The sequence below is a fragment of the Pteropus vampyrus genome, unplaced genomic scaffold (genome assembly GCF_000151845.1).
Source record: "Pteropus vampyrus isolate Shadow unplaced genomic scaffold, Pvam_2.0 Scaffold1, whole genome shotgun sequence".
NCBI lineage: Eukaryota > Metazoa > Chordata > Mammalia > Chiroptera > Pteropodidae > Pteropus > Pteropus vampyrus.
Window position 1 is genome coordinate 34047088 of NW_011888782.1, and position 8704 is coordinate 34055791.

The following is an 8704-nucleotide window of genomic DNA, read 5'->3' on the forward strand; positions in this document are numbered from 1 at the left end:
CCTGCTCTTTGAGGCATATGATATAGTAGGCTCACCAGAAATCAGATTCAGCCTCTGCCTCAACTGAAAACCAATGGAGATGGCAGCTTTCCTGGGCAATGTAACTTCTTTCTCAGTCACCTGAATGACTGCAGGAGTCCATGTAAGACAGCTCCTGGAATATCATGAAACTAGTTAGAATACATTTGAAGAGGACTTCAATTTTAAAGAATGAGTGGAATGAGAGCAATAGTGTTTTGTACTTATTGAGATTCTTATTTAAATCCTTACCAGAGAACACATTTACCTAGGTCGCTGATAGTGAAATTTGAGGGAAAATTCGTATTTAGTTATCTGAATATTAAACAGGCAAAACTACAGCATGAGTCACTTTACATCATGACTGCAATTCAGGTATCTCAACTTAGAGTGAGTTATCAAAATATCAAGTACTTATTTTCTTAAAAGAACATCTCTTGGGAAGTACAATTATGTCAGTAAAAAATTGTAGAGTAAAAACCTCAGAAAATTCTCTCCTTTATAGAAGCAAGAGAACACTGGCAAAAACTGTAGGGATCAACTTTTTCAGAACTCTGGAAATTGTAGACTTGTAGCAATCTGGAGAGTGTTTGTTCAAGAAAAAGTAAATTTTGTGACATTTTAACTTGCTCTATTCCCCATTTCTCCTCCTCAACTCTACAAGTAGCCTTGAAAACCAACAACCCTCATTTATAGTGAAAACCAACTACTGCTAGACAGTGAAGGTGAAAGACAGGGTTGAAATGCCTTTAAAGACTCATTCCCAGAAAACTGTCATTATTTGACCTGTCTGGTGGTTCCCTGGAAAATCAACTAGCAAGGCTCTTTAGTTGATCAGACTTGAAGCTCACCCACTATAAACAGACTTTTCCCTGGGAGTGCTTATCAAAAAATAAATAAATAAATAAAGTAAAATTTTTAAATATTGTGACTGCCCAAGGTGGTGCAAAATAGGGCAAAGAATAGGCAAACCCAAAGGAAAAGCTGGAGAATGAGTTGTCTATGGGGGACTTTAAAAAGTTCTGACATATTCTTGGGAATCTAGAAAGCCACAGGCATGTATAGGGCTATATGCATGCTTAAGAACTCTGAACATTTTCGGGAAAGACCTAAGAAGGTCATGATTTCTCATCCGGCTGACCTAGAATCACTGAGCAAGCAGGAAATAAAAGCTTCTTGATGGAGTAGCAAGTGTGTACTTCAACATATGCACAGAGCTCCTTAGCAAAGACTTGCAGAGTTTTTGGTCCCTGGCATCTAAGGAAATCTCTGACCAATCATCAGCTAAAAACTAGGAGATTTCCATGGCCGCACATGAAAAAAATACATAAACCATAGAATTAGTTCAGAAAAGACATTAAATAAAGAATAATAAACTATGAGAAGGGGAAGAATTTGATTTCCACAGCTACCACACTGTATTATTTGAAATAGCCAGATTTCAACAAAAAGAAATATGAAGCATACAAAAAAAATAAGAAAGTATGGTCTATATACAAGGAATAAAGCAATTAATAGAAACTTTCCCTGGTGAAGCTTAGATGTTAGACTTACTAGACAAGGACTTTAAATCAGCTATTGAAAATATGTTTAAAGAATTAAAGGAAACTATGTCTGAAGAACTAAATGAAAGTAGGAGAATGGTTTCTCATTAAGTATAGAATATCAATAAGAATATATAAATTGTAGAAAAGAACCAAATAGAAATTCTGAAGTTGAAAAGCACAGTGACTGAAAGAGTTCACTAGAGGACTCTTCACAATTAGAGAAGCTCAGAAGCAGATTTCAGCAGGCCAAAGAATCAGTGAACTTGAAAATGAGTCAATTGAGATTATCCATTTAGATAATGGGGAAAAAATGAATGAAGAAAAGTAAGAACCTCAGAGACCTGTGGGACATCATAAAATATACCGTTATAACTATGGAAATCTCAAAAAGAAAGTAAGACAAAAGGTCAGAAGAAATGTTTAAATAAATAATTAAAAAACATTAATTTCACATCCAAAAAGCTCATGAATTTATAGTAGGATAAAATCAGAAATCCACACCTAGACACAGCATTAAAAAAAATATCTCTCAGTAAAAAATTATAGAGAATTATTTTAACTCCTACAACTATTACTATATAAATCTATTTTTTATGATTAAGGGTCTAAAAGCATTTAATGAATAAGGCAAAATGGTGCTAATGGTTGTGGTAGAGTTTCTGAGCCAGAATTAAATTTTTAAGAGTAGTAATTTAGTGGGTATGATTTATTTTATGTTGCTTAATTTCTCCATTTTTCTTTTCTCCTTCTCGTTCTTATCAATAAAAGTAAGGATTAAAGTGACATGATGGATTTTAAAGAGGAATGGAAAAGGTCACTAGAATATCAGCCTCTTGCTCATGAAATTTCAGATGAGATTTGGTCACCAAGAAATTGTAATTCAAATACTGATGTTAAGTGAGAAAATTTGGCATTTTCCTCTCAAGACACACTGTGACATTTACCATTACTTAATAAGTTTGAAAATGCAAGGTCAGCCTTAGAGAGAATGTTTATGTTCTCCTTGGTACTCCTCTTAAATATGAGTAACATTAGATGAATATTAATTCCGTGGATTGGCCTATTTAAGCTCAAAGATATAGCTTTATTCAGATATGATAAGGGAGGCCAGGTACAAAATTCAAGAAACATTTTTTGAGCACCTGCTAATTATTTTGGTATACAAGATAGACAAGAATCTCTTTTCTCATAGGGATTACATTCTGATAGTGAAGACAAAGCATAAACATGTAATAAAGTAAATAAGATAATTTCAGGTGGAGACAAGTTGGCCTAGATGCCTGATTTGTGATATTTAGTAAATAATAAAAATGCTGGGTCCTTGATTAAATATTATTAAGGCTTTCGAGATAGCAACAGCTAAGTATAAACCAAGTGAGAGGCCTGTTTATTCGTAGGGTCTTGTGTGACTGCACAGATTGCAGGCCTATGAAACCCAGCCTGGAGAAAAATGCTAAAAATAAAATAATACAGGTTAGATGGATTGGGTAAAATGAGTTGGTTAAATGAGTTGGTTAAATGAGTTGGTTAAAGAAGAACCGTTAAAGTTTAATGGTTTAAATTAGTTAAAAATACACCCAACCAAACAACTATACATGTTGCATGTTTTACAATGTAGAATATGGCATTTTAAAAATGCATCTAGCAAAACATAGTTTAAATGCCTGGTCTCATTAAATTAATAAGATGTACTTTTATAGAGGAATAAATTTAACTTTTGAATTTAGCAAATTCTGTCCCTTTAAAAGCTTAGCATTTGAAGTTGTTCGGGATATGAAATAAGATTATCTTAATACGTAATTCATAGCACAGTGCCAAGAATATAATAAAAACTCAAAAATGCTAATTATTGGTAAAAGCAAGTATCATCGTTATTGTTTAATTCCATATAGATTTTCTATTCTCAGGAGAGTTTTTACTTTCTTCTACAAGTTTTTCTATAGAGATGTGTTTAAATGTTTTGACTATTCATGGCCACTCATCTAATCCTCCTTGTCATTTAAAAATTTAACAAAACAAACAAATGAAAAATTTGATTACATTCTTTTTGTTTGATATTAGTAATTGAGAATTACTAAAATTATAGAATTCTCAATTAATTACCAATAATTATCTAGATCTTCTATGAAAGAAAAATTACTTGTTCGCCTAGTAGATACAGTTTTATGAGATATGTTGGTACATCTTTTCCAACATGAATGATAAGTCGTTATAGTCTAGTCCCTTGTACAATCAAAAAACGATGCACAAGACCAAGTAGAACTCTTTGTATTTCAGAGGTAATATAGTCTTCATTTGAGTGTACTACTCTGGCATATTTACTGAGTGACCTTAAAAATTGCTAGTCTTGAGTGGGTTCAGAAGAAGAGGAGGATCACAGATCCAGGTTGCCAAGCAAGCTGCTCTACCACTTTGGCTAAAAGATCCAGCAGATCCCATGGTTCTTGGCATGCGGAGATGCTGTTTGAAGCTTTTCGCAGGCTTCTGTAGGTGAATTTCAGCTCAGACCCTTAGATTTTGGAAAAAACCATGCCATCCTTGGTGGATAACTACTCTCCTTTTAAGGAGCAGCTTTAGGGTTGCTTCTGGGTCTACTTAGAGATTGAATTTTTAACCATGGGCCACCAAGTTACCATGTGACCATAACACCACTGTATTATCAAAAGAAAGTGGTATATACAAGATCGGGCTTGAGTAGACACTGAAAGCATTAGTAAGTTACATGAGGAAGTGATCCAAATGCCATAGCTCCTACTCCTGCTATACTTTTTCTGTCTCAGCCCACTTCTTTAGCCCCATGGGAAGTTACCGACTACTGGCCAACTGAGGAAGAGAAGATTTGAGCCTAGTTTACAGATAGTTCTATACAACATACAGGCACCACTTGAAAGTGAACAGCTATAGCACTACAGCTTCTTTAGGGGACATCCCTGAAAGACAGTGGTGAGATGAAATCCTGCCAGTGAGCAGAACTTTGAGCAGTGTGCCTTGTTGTTTCTTTTGCTTGGAAAGAAAAATGGCCAAAAGTATAAGTCTATACTGCTTAGTGAGCTGTTGTCAATGGTTTGGCTGGATATTAAGGATTTAGAAGAATTATTGGAAAATTGATGAGGTTTGTGGGTGAGTTCTGTGGAAAGACCTCTCTGCATGAGCAAATAAAAAGTGAAGGTATTTGTGTCCCATGTAAACATTCACAAAGGGGTGAAGTTAGTAGAGAAGAACTAATGAACAAGTGGATAAGATGACCCGTCCTGTGAATATGATCTTTCCCCAGCCATCCCCATCATCACCCAATGGGTTCATGAATAAAGTGGCCATGGAGACAAGGATGGAAGTTATACATGGGCTCAGCAATAGACTTCCACTCACCAAAGCTGACCTGGCTATGACCATTGTTGAGTGCTCAATCTGCCAACAACAGAGACCAAGACTGAGAACCTGATATGGCACTATTACTTGAAATGATCAGCCATCCAGCTGGGGTCAAGTGGATTAAATTGGGCCTCTTTCACTATGAAAGAGGCAACACTTTATTTTTACTGGAATAGATATACACTCTGGATATAAATTTCTTTTCCCTGAACGCAATGCTTCTATAAAACTACTATCTGTGCACTTACAGAATACCTTATCCACCACCATGGGATCCCACACAGCAATGCTTCTGTTCAAGAAACTCACTTCACAGAAAGTAGGCCCAGACTCATTGAATTCATTGTTCCCCAACATGCTGAAGCAGATGGTTACATAAAACGATGCTATGGCCTTTTGAAGACTCAGTTTTTTGAGCCATCTAGGTGAAAATACCTTGCATGTCTAGGACAGTGTCTTTTCAGGGGCTGTATATGCTCTAAATCTGTGCCTAGTATATAGTGCCCTTTCTCCCACAGACAAACTTCACAGAATCAGAAATCAAGCAATAGGCAGAGTGGCTCCACTCACTATTACCTTTACTGATCCACAAGCAAAGTTTTTGCTTCTTTTCCCTATGACTATATGCTCTGCTGGTCTAGAGGTCTTAATTTCAAAGGGATAAATGCTCCCATCAAGAGACACAACTGTGACGTAATTGAATTGGAAATAAAACTGCCACTCTGCCACTTGGACCTCTTAATGCCTCTGAATCAACAGGCAAAGAAAGGAGTTACTGTATTGGCTGGGATAATAAATCCTGAGTGCCAAGAGAAAATTGGACTGCTACCACACAATAGTGGGAAGAAAGTGCATATCTGATATACAGGAGAATCCTTAGGAGGTCTTTTAACACTACCACATCCTATCATAAAGTTAGTTGGAAACTACAACAACCCAATTCAGGAATAACCCAGACTCTTCAAGAATGAGGTTTGGTCACCTCACCAGGCAAAAAACCACAGCTGAGATGCTTCTGAGGGCAAAAGAAATATGGAATGGGTAGTATATACAGTATATGTGTATACAGTATATGTGTATACAGTATATGCAGAAGCAAAGTTACTTTTTCAATCTACCTGTTCCTACTTCTTCCAGCTAAGTAATTCTACTTTTCATAGCATAGAGCGTCATTTTTACTCTCTTTTTAAAGAAAATGACAAGCTGATTTTTAAAAAAATATATTTTGTTTTGAGGAGGCAGTAAACATTTAAAAATTATCATGTAGAATTTTTAAAAATTATTTTTTTCTCTCACTCCAACTACTGCTTCCTATGTGTATATGTGTTCGCATCTATCAGCTCGTGGACTATGAAAAATATACCGAAACTTGAGACTTTTGGAGACAATCTCTTCTGTATTTTTAAGGTCTTGGTTGAGAGTTAGGTGAAAGATAACACTTCCCTGCTTAGGATTTTAGATTTTCACAATTAGGGGGTGACATTTAAACTTTACAATTTTTGGCAGATGTTTTAACATCACTTCAGAGAGTCTGTCCGTTTGAAGCTGAGTCTTTGGGGTCTGAAACCCCAGCTTGGAAACTAGTAGGTGAGGACGTAGAACTCGGATGCAAATGAATATTGCATCCTCTGGGATCCTATAGGAAAGGGGTTCCTTGCACAGAGAGGGTCGTCAACACTGGCTTTAGATCCCCTTCCATGGCAAGTGGTGATGAAAGCCAAAGAAGCAAGCTGCTGTGGATATTGCCCACTATTTAAGAGGGCCAGAAAATCCTCACTAGCAGACCTCCTTGATGTAATTTTTTAAATGCAGCATGTATGATCCCTTAATAACAACTACTCTGAAAATTTATACCTGATCTGTGGGGCTGCTCTTGATATATCATCAATGTTTCTTTGGAAAAACATTTCTTTTCCATTCTACCCATTGATTTAGAAGAATCACCAAGCACTGAGAACATCAGTGCTTGCAGGGCTGAAATGATCGTGTTTTTTAATTCTCATCAATCAAAATCACTTGTGCTCACTTTCAGAACACGGACTCATAATTGCACCTTTGTATTCATCATGCCTTTCTTCATAGATGTTTTTGGTGAGTCAGGACATATGAAAATGTGTTTTAGTTTTTCACATTGTTATGCAATCTTGAAGGTTTTTAATAGGTATTCTCTACCTTTCTATTTTGACTTTGCTACACATTTTTAAAAATCAAGAATTTATGTTATCATCAAGAAACTTTTTGCATCCACTGAGATAGTCATACACTTTATCTTTTATATTCTGTTAAATCAACACATTTTACTAATGTTTTTAATTGAAGTGGTATTTTTAGGGTAGTTTCAATATTTGTATAAATAAACTTTTGTTTAATTTCAATAAAAAGACTGTCAGTGCATATTGATTCTTACAAGTTTTGCAGTTCTCAAAAAAACAAATGAAAAATAAACACAAAAACCCCTCTGTAATCACCAGGATTCATCCTACAAATATTTTATTGACAAAATACATTCCCAGACTTAATAAAAACAACCTTTTGCTTACTGTTATCATTATTATACTTCAATATGTCTGTTCCACCCACCAGCCCATAATATTTCTATAGAAGCTGAGATAGTTTTCAGCTTTGTTTCTTCCATCTTGGTTAACATTTGGGATCTTTCTCACACTGCTAATTTGAAGAGGATATTGAGTCATCTTAGCAGGGGCAAGTCAAATTAATTATCTTCCAGCACATAAAAGCAAAGCAAGGTTTCTTTTAGTTAAAAGTTGCCCCCAAAATGCACAGCTAGAATTTATTACAAGGGAGAGCGCCGTTCAAGTATGAGTCTGACCCTATTATTATACTCTCAGCAGGAGCAGAGAAAATCTAGTCTGAGGGTCTTATCTGGCCACTAGGTGCCATGCAAAATAGACTCTTGATCATTACAAATTCATAGAAAATTTATAATACTAATTGGAGCTTCTGAGACTATTTGAGAAAGAAAAAGTAAACCTACTGATGGGTACAGACAAGGGCCAAATTTATCCTACTTTCTTTAAAAAGTGGTTAAATGGCTAGAGAACTATTCGACTTAACATAAAAATAATTTTGGACTGAACAAGTAAGTGAATGTCTGCAGCTGATTTTCAGTCAAATCATATCCCCTTGAAACACGAGGATTGAAAAGGAAATGTTGGTGGGCTATTTATTAGTTAGGCCCTGGTAAGTATAGGGACAACAAATGTAATCCATTTTATTAACATGGTGAAGCTATCATAATTAAGCAGTTGGTAAAGAAACAAGTCTATTAGGAGATTACATTTGCAGCCCTTTAATGAAATCTGATGTTCGAATAAATGTGTATCCTGGGGTTCTGCCGCTGCGTACATTAAAAGAACCTAGCCAGGAAAGACACTACTGTGATTCTAGCCAGATTTTTTAACAAGCAGGTTTTTAAGCACTCTTGCCAACTATCTCAACTGGCTGCTTTACATATTCCTTGTTCAGTAATATTTTTCCATTTAAATTATGTCTAGGGGACGAGTCGATGTGTTGTTGCCTTATTTCAAACCAATATATATTTTAACTCTCTGCTGCTTTTAAAAAAAAATGCAGCAAATCTTTAATGGGGGTTGGGGGAGTCTATGTTAAAGGAGATAAGAAACCCCAGAAAGGAGTAAGCAGCTTTGAACCAATTTACTTTGATTCTGCATTTCCAAGTTGATAGATTACATTCTGAAATCTTCTGCACTTAAAGAGATGGAAGTAGCAAAAACATATTTCTTCTT